This window comes from Palaemon carinicauda, chromosome 1 (assembly GCF_036898095.1).
Source record: "Palaemon carinicauda isolate YSFRI2023 chromosome 1, ASM3689809v2, whole genome shotgun sequence".
NCBI classification, from domain to species: Eukaryota; Metazoa; Arthropoda; class Malacostraca; order Decapoda; family Palaemonidae; genus Palaemon; species Palaemon carinicauda.
Window position 1 is genome coordinate 285,983,535 of NC_090725.1, and position 18,981 is coordinate 286,002,515.

Sequence of the window (18,981 nt, forward strand, 5' to 3'; positions counted from 1 at the left end):
ATTATTAATGCAGAGATATGGATATCGAGTAGCCACTGTCCTCGACCTACTTATAATCATACTTTGAATTTTGTTAGGGTTCTAATTTCATGCACCATGCAAAGTGAGTAGCATCCTTTGCAAATGCAACAAACTTGTCTTCTAGGCCCAACCACATATCGCATATATAGTGAGAAAAGTAATGAGCAAAAAACACTACCCTGAGGAACACCAGAAAAGTCCTAAACAATATTCACTATGGTACCACTCAACACCAACTCTGCAATCTACTGTACTGTATTACAGTACTTGGAAATTCAATAATTATTCTAAGAAATGACCCACTTACTCCCAACTGTTTGAGTTTGAAATAAAGTAACTCATGATTAACATGATAAAAGGCATCACTAAAATGAAGGCCAATCATATGAACTTTCTGACCCCGATTGAGGGATTTCTGTACCACATTGGAGATTGTAAGAAGGGTATCCCATGCACCAAGGCCTTCCTTTCCAAAATAGCATGGTCACATATCTAAGAGAGAAAGGCTTACAAAATGACTAGACTTCCCTTAACTATTGGAGATAGTCAGTCTTCAGTGAGACGGGCAAGGGTCATACTCTTATTCTCTAACTACATCATAGCTGACCTTGTGGTTATTTTCACTTACTTCGCGCTAGATACTTTGCACGAATTGAAGTCCACGACGTTATAAAACTAACATGGGAAAAATTAGTATATAAATGTTCTCTTGCTTACTAATGCTAATACAACGTAGGTTTTATACCATCGATTAATTAAAAACATATTTTTTTTTTCTTGAATTGGACAATACAGTAATTAAACTCTATTGAAAACAATAATTGCAAAAGAAATTAGTGATAAAATAGAAAAAGCACGGCAGATGAGTACGCATTTCATTTTTTTTTTGTAAGGTGAAATTGGACAAATTTTTCTTTATTTAGATTTTTTTTGTGCATTACCTGTAAACTTAGTGCTTACTTTAAGTTAACAACTTCAACTGGGTAAGGAAGACCCGGTATCGATGGTGAGCGGGTGGTAACTTTGCCATTTTTCAGCCATTGAAGAATACTGCTGGACATATTGTACCGTTTTTTAAAACAAACAGAAACTTAATTTTGTTGCCAAATGCAGTTGGTGAGGGGGCTCTATTTTTCGAAAACACAAGAATGACAGTGAAAAGATGTATAAGTATAGTAAGAAAATGAGTAAATTGGTTAGGACCCAGTTATTTGTATTAAAAGTCTTCGAGGTTAAGTGTCAATTAGACCCAATTACTGTAACAGTGAACATGTCAGTTTGTTACTACCAAACATTGGTTGGGGGAAAATATGATGGCTGAAATTGAAAATACGCGATTTTATGACCACACGAACGTGGAATTTTCGATGTTTGCATAAATCTTCATGCCAGCGAATTTAAATGATACTACAGTACTCATAATCCTTGATCAACAACAAAACTAAAATTCCCTTTAGTTTCATAACCCTCACTATCTGTAAATACTTAACATACACTCACATGCTAAACATGACGACTGGGGTTTAAAAATCAATTACGCTGGTATTTTAATCACCAACACTCGTAAGATTGACTAGCTATGAAAAAAGGAAGTTACTATGCTATGCAAGACAAAATTAATAAGATAAGGAATCTAAATTTATTATCAAATTAGAACGATATCTCAAATTCTTTCATTAGGAAGGGTAAACAACTAAAACCAATTCATGGTTCAAGAAGTCAGAATACAATTACTCAATTATCAATGTACGTATTTGACAGATTTAAATCCAATTTATATTTTAACTATTCAAAACCAAAATAGGGGTAACCAAAATGTGATTCCTGTTATTTATCTTAATTGTACAGTATTTCAAGATTCCCCACTTCATGAAGATATCAATTCTTTGGCAATGAAATTTTGATAGCGGTTAGGAGAAAGTTGATGAGCAGGTAAAACTGTCAACAGCTGTAGCGTTGGTTCTTGCATATGCGGTGATGTAATTTTATTGGAAACAGCAGATGGTTTTCAACAGTGGAGGTGCTGTGTCGAGTTCAAGAGTGCCTGAAATGGAAGGTCTCTCTTACACACTGAGTTTATGCTTTGCACGTTGATACACTGGTCATACAGCAGGGGAAACGTTATTTCTTAGATATTTATGTCGTACTGGGTTTTTTGTTGTAGCCTTTCACAGGAAAGTCTTTGGAGACCACAAAACATTAGCAAACTAAGCCCAAGAAGTATTATTCAGCTAGTCATAAATGAGAGTAACAACCAAGTTGAGAAACAAGCTACTAAATTAGATTTACTGCTCCTAAGTGTCCCCTATCAACAAATATCCCACTCCCTACTGTTAATAATAAGGCACAGAAATTCCAGTATTATGCAGCAACTGTTTGTTGCAGATTGCTAAAAGGAAGGTAGTAACAAGAAAATGATTTACACCCACATATGAAAGCACAAGATCTTTGCTCCCATATTAGGATAGTGCTTTCAGTGCACTGCATGTATTATTTAAAGATCTTTGCACTCACTTTAGCTTTCTACTATATTTTGTCCTTGCTTCCTTTTTTTCACCTTTCTGTCCAACATCTTAATTTTTCCTTCATATTACAACTATGGGGTTTTCCCTCTGTTGCACATTGGTACTCCCTGGCCTTCTGGTCTCATAACTCCAATTAAGTCCAAGCTCATTCCCATACTTCAATAACATCAAAATGCATACTGCATAATCTAAGGAGGCAACTGTTAAAACAACATACCCCAGTTTCCTTAACAGTCAGTGCCCAAGATTACCTTAAAAATTGAACTATACAAAGAATACTGTATATTATCATTACCTCATCCATCATTCAATTCTGTTATCATGACAACTTTAAAGGTTTATATGTATTTGAGCTGACATAATGCAAATGTTTAATCAAATATTGTGAAGTAATAGCTTTAAACATAAAGGCCAGAATTTGGGGTTTCTCCAATAAGACGGACGTCTAATGGGGTAATGAACTGGTTTGTTTTTTAAAGTCGTTTTCTATGATCAATGTATTAATCTTTCAAAGTTTTTTGAGAGGATATACTAAGCTGCATGTTAGAACTAGGGTCAATTTTTTTTGTTGCAGTTTGTCTACAACTTCCCCAGCAGTAAAGGGATTTTGACGAAGGAAAAATCTATTTCTGGGGAGAGACCTGTGACGCCCGGTGAAAAGGGTCCTTCTTTACACTTTTCTAATATAAATCTTCCAAATATACTAGAGAAAGATAAAAGCATGGAATGCAGAGGTAACAACCCTCGCGCGAGCACCTTGTTGGTGTCGTGTATTTAACAAGGGCGTGTGTAAACCACTATTCACAGGCTGTCTTCCATTTAGATAATCCCTTCATCAAAGGGGAGGGCTGTGACAGGCCCTAGAGAATACAGTTGGGCTACCCCACCGACACCTACTACTCGCGCTCTCCAGGTCATCCTTCTGTTTTGGACTTGCCAGCTATGTCGGTAGTGTTTTGATCAGTGTTTGTCGTTAATTCAACATGACTGACGTTGCTACTTCACCTTTACCAATGTTAAGTACTTCCCCAGCAGAAATGGTATCTCCATATTTTGATTGAATATGTTGGTACATGTGAAAATCATAAAATAATTTTATATTTTCATCATAACCTCGTTATTATAACTGAAAACTTTTCTTTCACACAGTATATGGGACTTTATGACTATACATCACTCTGTATAATACAAAGAGCAATCTAAGTACTGTATTTGGAAGAAAGGGACTTGAATTACTTTGAAGAAACCAAGGTATTGAATTTAAAATATTCACCCCACAACATTTCTACCCTGTTCAGGCACCATAGTCCTCACCTGGAAATTCATTATCATAAAGAAAATTACACTGTCCTTATTTCTACACTCCTAGGGTTAACCAAAAGCATTTATTCTTAGATTTAATAAGTTCTGTATCAGAAGATTATTTGAAGACTTAAACCATGAAGGAATCTAATACAGTACAACAGAATGTGGGTTAAATGATCCAAACTTGATGAGACAGAAAGCAATGCAGCAGAGGGCCAAAGAGAGGCTGGAAAGGACCTTTAGTATTGCATAGCATACCAGATAAGGTACATTATGGTATTCACTGACAAAGCACACAGAAAAGGAAGTCTGTCCCATTCCAATGGATGGTTTAAGGGGCAATGGTAGGGAGGCATGCATATTAAGCCCTGGAATTGTGCTGTAAGCTGGGCATAATTTTTATTTTATTTGCCTTCGATTCCCATCTAAAGACCCTTTTCTATTTAGAGAGGCGTGGACTGTGTGAGCCAATTGAGGAAATCAAACTTCAGACATCACAAATACCAACTCAAACTTATTCATAAAGGTAGAATAATTAAAACTCTATACGCTAGAAACTCTTTTCATTTTTCAACATAACAAAAACAAAATTTACTATAAATGCAATTTTATATATGATTCTGAAATTTTAGTAAAACAAGTTCTATTTTGCAACAACAAATGTAAATATTAATTTTTTCACAAACATCTGACAGAACTAGAAAAGCACTGTGAGAGTGAATACTCGCACTCTCAGATCTTGACCTTGACCTTTGACTTGGTACAAAATTGAACCACTTCCCCGTCTCAACATAACAATTAATCCCTGAACATTTCACTACTCCATGAGTAAAATTGTGGCCTGGAAGTTGTTCACAAATGGACAAACAGGGGCAAAAACATAACCTCCCAACTTTGTTGGCGGAGGTGAAAAGGATCATGAAAACTTAATGAGTATATTATGTTAATGATATAGCTAATGTTTCTAAAACGTTATGCTTCATTGGTAATCAAACAAACCTCGTTGGAACTTACATTACATTGAAAGATGAAATAATTTATGGTAATATTGCATTTTACTCTCAAAGGGGCACGATAGCTCACAATTTTTGGAAAACTCGGTTCATACTTCATCAATGTGCTCATCTTTAACAGTACACTTTTCTGAGGAACACTTGCTTTCCAAAAAGCTTTTATCTTCAGCTCTAACATCTAATAAATATATAGGATTTATAAAATCCTCTTCTTTGAGTTTTTCCAAGTCATTCCAACTGGAGCAGCCCGGCCCAACGTGGTTTTTTTCTAGGACTTAAGCTTTCTTCGTCTATGTTTGAGAGATTGGATAAACTTCCACAAATTTTTATCCTCTTTATGAGTTTTCTAACAGTAGGGACAACGCATTCCGTCTTATCTATATTCTTTTTCTTTCGAGCATGTACTTTCAAGTGTTCGCTCAACTGCAACTTAAACGAAAATTTTTCCATACATAACGGGCAATCGTATGATAGGGAATTTATATGCATGGTCATATGCTGGAAAAAATCGGATTTTTGCAGGCACTCTACACCACATAGTTCACATGCATAATTTTTTAAAGAATTATGTTTCAGCACATGCTTAGTCAATTCTGACCTAGTATAAAATTCTTTGCCACACATATCGCACTTGTGGTTCTTGCGACCGGTATGTCTCTTCAGATGTTGCTTCAAATTTACACCACCAAAATGCTTTCCTGCAAAATTTGCACGGGAATTTTTTTTCACCTGTGTGTTTCACAACATGTTTATTATAATTAGACTTAACAGCAAATCCTTTGCCACATACTTCGCAGTGGTAGTCTTTGACTTCTCTGTGTATAGCCATATGGGTGGTTAAATTACACTTTTTTGAAAATGGTTTCTCACATACTTCACACTTAAAATTTTTTATTCCCGTATGTACCGTCATATGTTTGGCTAGGTCTGTATTACGGTGGAAACTCTTCTCACATAAACTGCACTTATAATTTCTAACTTCACTGTGAATGAGCATATGCTGAGACAGAGTCGACTTGAGGTAAAATTCAACAGCGCATACTTCACACTTGAACTTTTTGATCCCTGTGTGTGTGACCATATGCTGGTTCAGGTAAGACTTCGTGGAAAATTCTTTCTTGCATATTTTGCATTTGTTTCTCATCCCCGTGTGAATAGTCAAATGTTGTGACAAAATGGATTTTTGAGAGAAACTTTTACAGCAGACCTCGCACTTATAGTCCTTGGCTCCGGTGTGAACCACCAGGTGACATGTTAGATCGCACTTTTGATAGAATGTTCTGTCGCATAGATCACATTTAAATTTTCTTACTCCTGAGTGAATTATTTCATGTTTCTTCAAATATGATGATTTGGCAAATTCTTTGTTACAATATTCACACCTTACACCTATTGAAGCAAAGTGTAAAGATCTATGTCGTTTTAGTCCAACATTTTGGGTAAATGTTTTAAAGCAAATATCGCACTGAAATTGTTTCACTCCAGTATGAGTGACCAAATGTCTTGTTAAATCAGATTTTTGATAAAATTCTCAAGTACAGACATGACACGAATAGTTCTTGACGCCTGTATGCATTAACAAGTGCCTCGTTAAACACGATTTTAAGGTGAATGCTTTTCCACACAAATTACATTTGAATTTATATTTTCCTTCTTTCTTTGCCTGCGGAGAAGTCTGTTCAACTTCTGAATCCAGAACATCACATTCGTTGTTATTCTCTACAAAAGCTGTGACTTCTGTATCTTGGTCACTTAAATCTGTCTATGAATACTCTTCCCTTACATCACTTTGCAAAGAAATTTCAGTTTGCACTGGCTTCGAGGTCAAACCATTTTGAATACCTATACAATCTGTTTTAACAGGTTTTTCATTCATATCTCCCTTAACATGTTCCATACTCAAATCACATTCTTGGGCCTTTGCCTTAAAATCAGTGTGCACAGATTCTACCCTTATTCTCTGGATCTACTTTTAATTCAGTGTTCTCAACCTCTGCCCTTATATCAATGAGAGGAGTTTTTGAGCCTTTGTTTGTTTCCAAATGTAAAACAGAACTATTGTGTTCTATCTTATCCATAATCAAAGCAACTGAAAGACAGCAATTGAAAGATCTGATTGTTCAAAGATAAATACCTGTAATCTACACACCATGATTAAGTACAGTATATTGACTTCATAAGTAGACTACTACAATGTAGGAATTATAGACTTACTGAGTATTGCAATCAATCAAATTTCACCGTAATAGATTAGCAGCAGTATACTACCACTAGAGGGTTATGGGGTCCTTTAACTGGCCAGACGGTACCACATTGGATCTTTCTGGTTACGGTTCACTTTCCCTTTGACTACACATACACTGAAGAGTCTGGCCTATTCTTTACACATTCTCATCTGTCCCCATTCACCTGACAGCACTGAGATTACCAAACAATTATTTTGCGCTCAAGGGGTTAACTACTGCACTGTAATTGTTCAGTGGCTACTTTCCTTTTGGTAAGGGTAGAAGAGACTCTTTAGCTATGATAAACAGCTCTTCTAGAAGGACACTCCAAAATCAAACCAATTTTCTCTAGTCTTGGATAGTGCCATAGCTTCTGTACCATGGTCTTCCACTGTTTTGAGTTAGATTTATCTTGCTTGAGGGTACACTCGGGCACACTACCCTATCTAATTTCTCTTCCTCTGGTTTTGTTAACGTTTTTTATAGTTTAAATCGGAAATATTTATTCTAATGTTGTTACTGTTCTTAAAATATTTTAATTTTCCTTGGTTCCTATCCTCACTGGGCTATTTTCCCTGTTGAGTCCCTGGCCTTGTAGCATCCTACTTTTCCAACTAAGGTTGGAGCTTAGCAAGTAATAATAATAATAATAATAATAATAATAATAATAATAATAATGTTATTTTGATAATAAAATAAATTTTTGAATATACTTACCCGGTGATTATAATAGCTGCAACTCTGTTGCTCGACAGAAAACTCTAAGGTAAAATTCGCCAGCGATCGCTACACAGGTTGCGGGTGTGCCCAACAGCGCCATCTGTCGTCCAGATACCCAGTACTCAATGTAAACAAAGAACCCAATTTTCTCCTCGTTCCACTGCGTCTCTATTGGGGAGGAAGGGAGGGTCCTTTAATTTATAATCACCGGGTAAGTATATTCAAAAATTTATTTTATTATCAAAATAACATTTTTCAATATTTAACTTAGCCGGTGATTATAATAGCTGATTCACACCCAGGTGGGTGGGTAGAGACCAGCACTATATGTTTACATTATTATGAGCTAAGAATTTTTATTTCATTTTAGAAGTTATCAAAATAACAAAAACAAAATAAATAGGTACCTGGTAAGGAAGTCGACTTGAACAATTACTCTGCCTTTTTAAGTACGTCTTCCTTACGGAGCCTCGCGATCCTCTCAGGATGCTGATCGACCCCTAGGATCTGAAGTATCAAGGGTTGCAACCCATACAACAGGACCTCATCAAAACCCCTAATCTAGGCGCTTCTCAAGAAATGACTTTGACCACCCGCCAAATCAACCAGGATGCGAAAGGCTTCTTAGCCTTCCGGACAACCCAAAAAACAACAATAAAAACATTTCAAGAGAAAGATTAAAAGGGTATGGAATTAGGGAATTGTAGTGGTTGAGCCCTCACCCACTACTGCACTCGCATTATACTTTGCAGAGATATATTTTGCTTAAAGGCCACGTAAGTTGTTACAGCTCTAACTTCGTGCGTCTTCACCTTAAGCAAAGTTCGGTCTTCCTCACTCAGATGTGAATGAGCTTCTCGTATTAACAATCTGATAAAGTCTGACCAAGCATTCTTTGACAAAGGCAAGGATGGTTTCTTAACTGAACACCATAAAGCTTCAGATTGGCCTTGTAAAGGTTTAGTACGCTTTAAATAGAACTTAAGAGCTCTAACAGGGCATAAGACTCTTCCTAGTTCATTGCCTACGATCTCCGATAAGCTGGGGATATCGAAAGATTTAGGCCAAGGCCGAGAAGGCAGCTCATTTTTGGCTAGAAAACCAAGTTGTAGCGAACAAGTGGCTTTTTCTGACGAAAATCCTATGTTCTTGCTGAAGGCATGAATCTCACTGACTCTTTTAGCCGAGGCTAAGCATACCAGGAAAAGAGTCTTAAGAGTGAGATCTTTCAGGGAGGCTGATTGTAACGGCTCCAACCTGTCTGATATGAAGAATCTTAGTACCACGTCTAAAGTCCATCCAGGGGTAGCCAAACGACGCTCCTTGGTGGTCTCAAAAGACTTAAGGAGGTCTTGCAGATCTTTATGTTTGGAAAGATCTAAGCCTCTATGCCGGAAGACCGATGCCAACATGCTTCTGTAGCCCTTGATAGTGGGAGCTGAAAGGGATCGTCCTTTTCTCAGGTATAAGAGAAAAACAGCTATTTGAGCTACAGAGGTACTGGTCGAGGATACAGAAACTGACTTGCACCAGTCTCGGAAGACTTCCCACTTCGATTGGTAGACTCTAATGGAAGAAGCTCTCCTTGCTCTAGCAATCGCACTGGCTGCTTCCTTCGAAAAGCCTCTAGCTCTCGAGAGTCTTTCGATAGTCTGAAGGCAGTCAGACGAAGAGCGTGGAGGCTTTGGAGTACCTTCTTTACGTGTGGCTGACGTAGAAGGTCTACCCTTAGAGGAAGACTACTGGGAACGTCTACTAACCATCGAAGTATCTCGGTGAACCATTCTCTCGCGGGCCAGAGGGAAGCAACTAACGTCAACCTTGTCCCTTCGTGAGAGGCGAACTTCTGCAGTACCTTGTTGACAATCTTGAACGGTGGGAATGCGTAGAGATCCAGATGTGACCAATCTAGGAGGAAAGCATCTATATGTATTGCTGCTGGGTCCGGGACTGGAGAGCAATAGATTGGAAGCCTCTTGGTCAGCGAGGTTGCAAAGAGATCTATGGATGGTTTTACCCCAAGTGGCCCAAAGTCTCTTGCACACATCCTTGTGGAGGGTCCATTCGGTTGGAATTACTTGCCCTTTCCGACTGAGACAATCTGCTATGACGTTCAAGTCGCCTTGGATGAACCTCGTTATTAGGGAGATGTCTTGACCTTTTGACCAGATGAGCAGGTCCCTTGTGATCTCGTACAACGTCAGTGAGTGGGTACCTCCTTGTTTGGAGATGTACGCCAAGGCCGTGGTGATGTCCGAGTTAACTTCCACCACTTTGCCTCGAAGGAGAGACTTGAAGCTTTTCAAGGCCAGATGTACTGCCAACAGCTCCTTGCAGTTGATATGCATGCTCCTCTGACTCGAGTTCCACAGTCCTGAGCATTCCCGACCGTCTAGTGTCGCGCCCCAGCCCACGTCCGATGCGTCCGAGAAGAGAACATGATTGGGAGTCTGAACAGCCAGGGGAAGACCCTCTCTTAGGTTGATATTGTCCTTCCACCAAGTCAGACAAGACTTTATCTTTTCGGAAACCGGGATCGAGACCGCTTCTATCGTCTTGTCCTTTTTCCAGTGAAAAGCTAGATGGTATTGAAGAGGACGGAGGTGTAATCTTCCTAGTGACACAAATTGTTCCACGGATGACAGCGTCCCTACCAGACTCATCCACAGCCTGACTGAGCAGCGTTCCTTCTTCAGCATCTTCTGGATGGATAGCAGGGCTTGATCTATTCTGGGGGCTGATCGTCTTGTTGTTCAGCAACGTCCTCATCAGAGGGTTCCTCATCCGAAAACTGATGAGGAAACGGCAACGGAGTGGGCAACGTCTGGCTCGCTGAGTCCGGTCGCACTGGTGGATGCGTGACGGAGCCGGACGCAATATCATGGAACTGCTGCACAGTCTGTGAACTGTCAACAACCATGGGTGCGCGAGGAAGCACAGCGTCAACCCGAGACTGTCTAGACCGTCTGGGTTGTGCAGTCAACACCCTACCGGGTTGCTGAGGTTGACGCACTGCGTCAAAACAAGTCACCTCTGCTGGTTGTTGAACGTCCTGAACGTCAACAACCACCTCCGAGCGTCGCTTAACGTCAACGTGCGGCTGGCAACCCACACTGGGTCGCATCGGTGGAGGAACCACCTCAACTGGCAGACGCGAGTAGGTTACCTCAGCGTCAACAGGGCGCACAACCGACCGGTTGGAAGGTTGTTGGCCAGAAGGTTCGGTAGCAACCTTCTCCGCATTAAAGTCCTCTATCAAGGACGCAAGCTTGGACTGCATGTCTTGCAGCAAAGCCCATTTAGGGTCTACGGGAGCAGGTGTGGCAACAGACGGGGTTAGCGACTGAGGCGGTACCGTTTACCATCCCTGAAAGCCTTGTTATGCGTGACATAATTGTACAGCAAAACTTCAAAGGCTCGAAAACAGCTGTGAAGTTGACCTGCAAACAACTTGGAGCGTCTCCTGGCCAGGCGCCAGGGAGAGTCTACGAGAATTGAGAAGTCTATCTGGGCAGAGGCATGAACTCCCAAGCCGAGAACTTCTCTCGTGTCATATCAGACTCTCGCTCTATAAACCAGTTAAAAGAAGGGAAAGCAAAGGCTGTATCCCCCAAACTCCTCCTGGTGAAAAATCAGTCGCCTAGCCAACGTAAAGCTCTCTAGGAGAGCGAGAGAGCACTAGCTTAAAAACAACGGCTTCGAAGTAGCTAGGCCTAGTGTAAGCTCTGATGTTTAGGCGAACGAGGAGCAGCAGTTACAAAAAGATCCGGACAAAGATCCTTAAAAAAATCATCATGATTTAATTAAAGTCCATAGGAGGCTAAGCAGCTTTAGGCTCCCCTCCATCTGACAGAGTCCTCAAGGGAATATCAGTAGGAGGGGGAACAGCAACTTCCTCATCTACAGGAACCTTGTCCGATAAAAGCTGAGTCTCAAGCAAGGGAGAGACCTACCGTGGTGGCAATGCTTTACAAGCAGAGTCCACACTCACTGGTGCATTAGTAGCGGACCAGAACGCAACGTCATGTAACTGCTTGACAGTCTGTGAACTGTCAACAACTGAACTGTCAACCACAACAGGTGCGTGAGGACGCACAGCGTCCACTCGAGACTGCTTTGACTGCCTAGACTGAGCAGTCAAAACAACTCTAGAATGCGGAGGTTGACGCACAGCGTCAAAACAAGTCAACTCCGATTGTTAGTGAACGTCTTAAACGTCAACAGGAGCATCAGCAAGTGGTCTAACGTCCAAATGCGGCTGAAAAACCACACGAGACCGCATCGAGTGTGGTTCTAAACAACCTGACTGACGTGACTAAGCTACGCCAACGTCAACAGTAAGCACAAAGGAACGTTAGGTTGGCTGAAAGCCAGGATATCGATGAGATAAACGGCTAGACTCAACGGACTAATCGGCAGAATAGTCTTCCATAAGGGAGGCAAGCATATACTGCATGTCTTGCCATACAACCCAATAAGGATCAACGGAAATGGTTGTGGTAAGAGACGAGGGTAACGTCTGTGACCGCAACACTTTGCCTACAAAAAAAGACTCTCGGAGTCTGTGTTACGCTTTTGTTAGGCGGCGAGCAGTTATCCGATGACTGCATAGGGTCAGAGCTGTCCTAATGGTTGTAACCAGGACGCTGGACCTGTCCTGAAAGGACTGACTTTCGCTTAAGGGCTTCGAAACCTTGTGACAGGTTTCTTATGCGAAAAGCCTTCGGATGACGAGGAGAAACAACGTCTCTCTCGTTTTATGGTAGGGGAGATCTTGGTAAGATACACCCGATACCATAGAGGGAAAACGTCTGTTCGTTGATCAAGGCCTCTCGAACCCATAAGTCGTTTGACATTACTTCTCCCCTGGGCTTGGGAGCATGTAAGAGGTCCCGGACTAGGTGAACGACAGGCACGAAAAGACGAACCCTCGGACGCAACACTGTAACACTTTGCGCATATCACTTTATCACTTCGATTTTCTGTTTTGCACTTATTTCACTGAAATCGAAATTTTTACTGATTTCTACCTGAAACACGCAATTCTACCCTTCATTAAAAGGTAGTAATTGCGAAATCAGTCGTATAATGTAACATTAATACCAGCAAAAAACAGAAAACATATTTTAAGATAAAAAAAATCAGTGGCTGGGAAAGAGACTAAACACTAGTTCATATAACTACGTTTTCAATCTCTCACCGCACATAGCCTGGGGACGAGAATAAAAAAAAAAAACTAAAACGTTTTATCCTTCCTCCCCTTACAGCGACTAGGGACGAGAGTAACACGAGAACAACGTTACCCGCTTGAACGGAACGTTTTCTCTCCTCTCTCTCCCTCCGTCTCTATCTCTCTCTCTCTTTCTCTCTTGATTTCGCACCTAAGAGAAGAGCCCAATTATATTTCGTCAAAAAAACATGTTATTTGACTAAAGGAAAAAAACTGAAAGGTTTTTCAAATAAAAAGTTCCTTTAAAATAGAATTTAAAACATTTAAGCTAAGAAAGAATGAACAAAACGTCAGAATCGATTTACTCTTACTGCAAAGTGAAACCGTGATACACTCTCTCTCTATCGTAACGATAGAGCGCATGTTGAACGTCCTGAACGTCAACAACTGCGTGGCATAAATAAACTAAACGTTAGTTCATCTTTGAAAACAGTACGAAGACTATCAAAGAAATTCTTTCATAAAATATTACATTTAAAAAGTTTTAAATCCTTAGCTCTTTAAAAGCTAATTACGATATAAAGGGCTCAACATTGATTAACTTCGGTTTCCAAGTTAGGACCGCCTACTCTCAGGAAAGGTCTATATAAACAAAACATTAAAATTATTTTCATATGTTTATAATAAATGGAAAGTTAATCGAAGAGGCCTAATAAAGGCGGAGAGATATAAAAAAAAAAGAAAAAAAAAGAGGAAAATCTATAACGTGATATAATTACTAAAAGCCTAAACACACTTCCGTCTAAGGGAAGGGTCGGCCATTTAAAAGTGAAAGAAAGCCCATACTCTCTTTGTCACCATAATTAAATCTATCCAAAACGAATTCAAGATTTAAGATGAAGATAAAACACCTGCATAGCGAAAGCTCAAAACTAGAATAAAGTACTTCACCAATTAGTTGTGAAAAAACTCCAGTTTAGCAACAGCGAGTAAGTACGTCTTGTCGATAGCTCGACAGAGAGAAAATTGAGTTCTTTGTTTACATTGAGTACTGGGTATCTGGACGACAGATGGCGCTGTTGGGCACACCCGCAACCTGTGTAGCGATCGCTGGCGAATTTTACCTTAGAGTTTTCTGTCGAGCAACAGAGTTGCAGCTATTATAATCACCGGCTAAGTTAAATATTGAAAAATCAGGCTATATATCAGTGAGATCGATGTTACTTAATGGACATAGTCGTGGTATGACAATGAAATAATTTCCAACAGATTTTGTAGATTTGAGAACAAAGCCCTCAGAAGAATATTGGGAGTTAAATGACAGGACAGGATTAGGAATGCAACTATAAGAGAGATTACTTGAGTACCATATGTGGATGAGATAATGGGGAAGGGTAAATGGAGATGGTTTGGGCAGGATCTTCGCACTCCCCAAGAGAGATTGATTACCCAAACTTTGATCTGGATTCCACAAGGCACTAGAAGAGATGGAAGACCCAGGCCTACATGGCTGAGGGCTATGAAGCATGAAGTAGGAGATGATGAATGGAGAAGTAATGATTTAAAAGCTCATGGCGAATTCTAACCGAGGCCCTTAGCGTCAATTGGCACAGGAGGAGATGATGATGATATGGCATGAGCATGGTAACCCATATGCTTAGGACAAATTTGTTTTATAGAATATATTATATAACAACACTTTTAGGTTAATTATATTTGGACTGTGTTGATTTAATTTGTACGTCTGTCATTTGCAAAAATGTATTACCCACCCTTATTTTGTCATTTATTCTGTATAAATTTAGATGCTGATCTTTTGTTACAACATAAAGATAACAGGAATTATTTAATGTCTACCACTATAGGTACTGGCTCCTTGTACAAACTTAGAAAGGAAGATACCATTTACTGTACTTTATATCAGATATTTGTGACCACTTACTTGAGGCCACATGTGGGGGGAAGCCAGAGGCTATATACCAGTATATACAGTATAAACCCTTTCGAGAAGGTGACAAAGAAGAAAATAAACCACCTGACATTTGCAAGGAATGGGGTTTGATTTACGTTTGACACACCCATCAGTAAATAGGTAACATGGCCTATTATTATTATTACGTACTTGCTAAGCTACAACCCTAGTTGGAAAAGCAGGATGTTATAAGCCCAAGGGCTCAAACATGGGAAAATAGCCCAGTGCGGAAAGGGAATAAGGAAATCAACTACAACAGAAGTAATGAACAATTAAAATAAAATATCTTAAGAACACTGACAACATACATAAAAAAAAAAAAGAGGAAGATAGATAAGATAGAATAGTGTGCTTGTGTGTACCCTCATGCAAGAAAAATTATACCCCGAGACTGTGGAAGACCATGGTACAGAGGCTATGGCACTATCCAAGACTAGAGAATAATGGTTTGATTTTGTCATGTGCTTCTCCTAGAAGAGCTCCTTACCATAGCTAAAGAGTCTCTCCTACCCTTACCAAGAGGAAAGTAGCCACTGGACAATTACAGTGCAGTAGACAACCCCTTGGGTGAAGAGGAATTGTTTGGTAATCTCAGTGTTGTCAGGTGTAAGGGGAGAGATGAGAATGTAGAAAGAATAGGCTAGACTATTCCATGCAATTGTAGGCAAAGGAAAAATAAGCTGTAATCAGAGAGAGGGATCCAGTTAAAGAACCCTATAATACTACAACTCTCTAACGTTGGTACCTCAATGGGTGGCTGGTGAAAGGAGCTGGCCATGCTAGTGGAGATTATGATATGATGTATTGTAGATGAATTAGGCCTTTAATTCCCTTGAATGAGATAGCCCACTATTCTTGAGTTTTACTCATATAAGTACCCAACAATGTTTGCATATGAGTACTGTATCAAAAAGCTTACTTAATCTCGCAATTCACCATACGATGGCCATTGAAGGCAAATGTAGGGCAGACTAGTCGATTGTTACGTTTTTCTAATGGTACTGCTGTATAAAGACAATAGCAGTCAGAAGGTGACTTTATAATTAGAAATATACAGGTTTTTGACAATTACCATCAAGAATATGGTTCAAATTACCATAGAATATAACACTAACACATAATTTTCTTTGGAGCCTTTGTATATCAGCGGCCAGTTCTTCCTGCTTTCTTGAAAAATGAGCACCAACTGACCCAAGCTTCCTCTCCCTAACCTAACCTACAAGCCATATCATTATCTACTTAGCTAAAAGGGGGGCTGATGCCCCCTGCAACCCCCCTTAAGCTGCCGTATTCTTAGTCGGCTGTCATCACACATAGAGGTGGCCGCTATTATACATGTAACCCTTTTCTCCCAATAGGTTTATTGGTTTTTTGTTTAATTTTACCTGGGGGTTCAATGGGCAGGGCTTAGTCTACCCAGGCAGGTAACGATATGCGTCTTAGGTTAGGCTGGTAACATTAGGCTAAGGTGATATCTGTATTAATTTTCCCAGTAAAACATGATTTTTCTGAGAGTTTTAAAAACTGGAAAAATACCAGTTTCAGTTATAATCGATATAAATTCAAAACACTCTAAAGTACACCAAGAACACCTTATTTTCGCCCATATATTTATTGCTAAAGAGTGTAGTTTTACCATTTTATTAGTATCATATGCAGCATAATAACATAAGCAGTCAGTAATATTAAACATATATCGTAAACCCACTTTTACGTACACTAAGGTAGGTTAGGAGTAGTTTAGATATTGGATACAATTGACCTACAATCAACGTAACATGCACCCAATCTTACACTAAAAGTAATTACCAGCATTTTGTTTTGAGAGAACTACTTTAATCAATCAAGTCATTACGTCTTTCCGGTATTTCGAGGCATTGTGTTAATATGTATAAAAAAAAAAAAAACTTGTCAAGTGTCAAAAAGTGAATTTGGGAGGTAAGATTCTATTAACAATAATTCCAGATTAGTGAGTCTCGATTGTGGTGTCATTTTCAGAATTTATGTTTTGACGGATTGCGCATAGGGAATATTTCATTTTTATACTTTAGAAATATAAAAATGAATAATTGAATGCAATACTACTAAGGATAAGAATATTTTACGATATACAGCATTTATATTTTGAGGAAAATCGGTAATCATTTAATGTTTCTATGCGTAATTCTAGAATACTATTATGTTTGATAGAAGACGACTTCTATTGCGCTAACCCAGAATTTTGATATGTATAATACAAGACGACTTCTATTCTTTTGACCAATAAAAATAATAGTAAACAAAAACTTCTGACAGTGACAGACTGACAGGTTATCTGTTATGACATAACAGATGGGTGTGATGAAAACATACGAATTGATTAATAAAATAGATAGTTTATAGCGAAATATTAATAACAAACAAAGAATAGTGAATTGAGAGGTGTGTAAATGCGAAGAGAAATAAACAAAAAAATAAGTTGGAAAAAATATGAAAACTCCCATAAGTGATAACTGCATAAGTATTAAGTAACATAAAAGTGGCACAGCAAAGACAGTGGCAAAGCCCTTCCTTAACTTAAGTCTACTTGGAACTGGCATGTGATAATTCTCTCTTCAATTTTGTTGTATGCCTCCAGATTTCTGGGCCGGGTTGTAAGGGGGGGGGGGGGGGTAACCAGCAAGTTTGTAGAGGGTGTTGATGGGAATGGGACTTAGTGCCCCACAGATGACTGCATGCCTCGTGGAACATAGGATCTATTTTCTTGGCATGCAACGATCTACCCAACTGGTGCACAGTACTCGGGTGGTGTATATCACTGGGCTAAGACAGTTGATCTTTTTGTGTGCGCATTGGCTCCCTACTTGGTTCCATCTAGTTTTTTAGTAGGGAATCGTGAGAGACAACTTTCCATCGGAGTTTTTGCAGATGGGTAGCGATGTTTTTATTGGGATGACAGATTTTTTTCTTGCTCTCTCCACTCTTTGGTTGTCATTGAAATTCCTGCAGCTATTGTGATATACTACTGTATTGGACATCATCAATTGCACTATATGTTGAGAACCACCATCACCAGCATTACTACTACCACCACCATTAATATCATTCACTGCTATAAAATCAGTCAACTTGCCAAATGCTGTCAGTTCCTGGATGTTATCTACAACTTCTTTGTAACATGCATTTTGTTTATCACGATTATTTCTCAGTTTTATAGATGAAGAAGGATCTAAAGTTTTTTCATTGATCTCAGATTGACATAAAATACACGAATTCCAGTCTCTAGTGTCTATACTGTCAATTTTGTATTAGATGTACTTATTTGAAGAAAATTCTCCAATCTATTCCGAAAGTCGGGAATTTGGGGAAAATTGCTGGTATGAGACTGATGTCTCGCCAGGTAAATCCTGAAATGCAGTTAGCAGTTTAGCACTTAGGTTTCGATTGCTTTTTAGAGGCTCTGATAGTATGATTGGTAGCGACCCCGCCTTTTATTTGTGGGGGCTAGGGTTTTATGCCAGTATAGATGGAAATTTATTTCTATTTGAGCACAATATTGTGTAGATTTTCATCCATATTGATTCATTAGGGGTATTTCGAATTAAAAAGCTATCAATTGTCACCTGGTGGGTCGGAAAGTCAGGGAAAATTCGCTGGTATGAGACTGATCTCACCAGGTAAATCCTAAAGTGCAGTTAGCACTCAGGTTCCGACTTCTTTTAAAGTCTCTAATGGCATGATTGGTAGCGACCTTGCCTTTCATTTGGAGAGGCTAGGGTTTAATCCCAGTAAGTCTGAGGTCTATTACCTTATGGTTGAGTAGCAGGGGCAGGTCGTGGATGGCTTAGGTCATTCCACGCTGAGTAAAATCAACCAGGAAGATTGGCGATGTTCCTTCGAATCAAAGATTTAATTGTCACAGGAACATAGATAAGCAACTACAATACACACACACACACACACACACACATACATATATATATATATATATATATATATATATATATATATATATATATATATATATATATATATAAAGACAATAATGCAA

At 39.1% G+C, this 18,981-nt stretch overlaps 1 pseudogene; it reads right to left on the minus strand.

Moving 5' to 3' along the window:
- Nucleotides 1-4,641: 4,641 nt before the first annotated feature.
- On the minus strand, nt 4,642-6,942 carry LOC137639475 (zinc finger protein 708-like; annotated as a pseudogene).
- Between the last annotated feature and the right edge of the window lie 12,039 nt (nt 6,943-18,981).